General features: G+C 42.7%; 1 protein-coding gene across 1 annotated transcript in view; it reads right to left on the bottom strand.

Annotated features, from left to right (window-relative positions):
• roraa (RAR-related orphan receptor A, paralog a) overlaps positions 1–1,567 on the bottom strand; it is a 222,934-nt gene that overhangs the window by 66,859 nt on the left and 154,508 nt on the right. The gene's annotated exons all lie outside the window — the stretch shown is intronic.

Genomic DNA, 1,567 nt, shown 5'->3' with positions numbered 1-1,567 from the left:
CACACACACACACACACACACACACACACACACACACACACACACACACACACACACACGCAAGACAGCGAAGCTCACATTACAAGTGTAGACTAGTGTATAAGGGAAGCCAGTTTTCACTCCAAGAACAGAAATAGATCTACTGACTGGTTATAACCATGTAGGGCAGAGACATCTCCCTCATTATTACCCCATTAGCCCTCTCAAAAAAAAATAATAAAAAAAAGGAAAAAGAAAAATTTTCCATAACCATCTCAATGACCATTAACTGGCCCTTGAACTTCTTCTTCTGAACACACAGCTCTGATGAGCCTCTGCAAGCCACTTCCTGTCTGCGAGGCACAGCAATCAACCACTTGTTAAGGGGATTTACTTTGATTTCCTCACACGGTTAAGATTTGAATATTTCGAACTGAAATGAGATGCCGAAGTCCAGTTTATGCCCAGAGCTTTGAACCCAAGACTCCTGAATCATGCTCTTTGATTTTGAGTCCCCCTTTCAGCATGGAGGTGCTAATAGGAGTCGCGCTAATGAAGTTAGGGGGCATGAGGAAACGTGGGATGAAGTGATTTTCCTTTACCTAAACACACGTTTGTGTGATAATAAATATTGCAAACAAGCAAACAGCCTGACACACAATCACACTGCTAGTTTTGGAGATGGTTGTTTGGGTTAGGTAGAGCTGTCTCCCATTGAAGATCATATCCTTTGCCCCGCTGTCTGATGTAATAGGGAGACGGGGTGTTTTACAAGAGGAGATGCAGCCTCTCACAATCTAAAACACTCCGACCGCTCTTACAGAAAAGCCCTCTGGCTTCCCCTCTCCACAAGTTTCATCAGAGTGATCAGAGCAAAAAGAATAGCCTTTAGGGCTAGTTTTTTCCATTCGCACAGAGGGGTATGACTACACACACACACACACATACACACACACGCGCGGTTGTAGTTGCACATAMAGACGCACAGCAGAACACCACACTAAGTGTTTTTACATGCATTTTCACTTGCACTTCCCATGTGTCAAMATACAGTACAAATCTCCAGGAGATTATCGATTTCTGTATGTTCGGCTGCTCATCAATTCTTAACGTGTGAAGYTCAAACTGATAGGTCGAGCGGCGCGGCGTTACTGTAACATTCACAGAATCTTATCTATGAGACACGTGCCACAGACTTTCTCTGTATCTTTAGATTATGGCGATACACAATGAAGAAGGCAAAGTCTGTTAGTGCAGCCTCAAAGGGTTACAAACCACCACACAACACCACATCCTTGTTGTTCAGCTGCAGAGGCCTTGCAGCAAACAAAGAGATGCGTTCACTACGCTGCCTGCGTTAAATGTGCATGATTATCTAGCAGTTACACGACTGCACAGCRTTTTAATTTCCTCTCTGGGGTTATCACCTTATTGTTTCCAGTGTGGGACTGGAGAAATACAAAGCAGCAAGAGTGCATGACATATACGTATTGGAAGTGTTGTGTTATTAGAGAGCAAGTCGGACAATATAATTTTTCTTTAGAAATTAAAAATAACTAAGTAGACACATTGATATACTGTATATATA

Source organism: Austrofundulus limnaeus, unplaced genomic scaffold, assembly GCF_001266775.1.
Source record: "Austrofundulus limnaeus strain Quisiro unplaced genomic scaffold, Austrofundulus_limnaeus-1.0 Scaffold19, whole genome shotgun sequence".
Lineage (NCBI taxonomy): Eukaryota > Metazoa > Chordata > Actinopteri > Cyprinodontiformes > Rivulidae > Austrofundulus > Austrofundulus limnaeus.
Note: the sequence above shows the minus strand (reverse complement) of the source record. Positions and strands in the feature narration are given on the sequence as shown.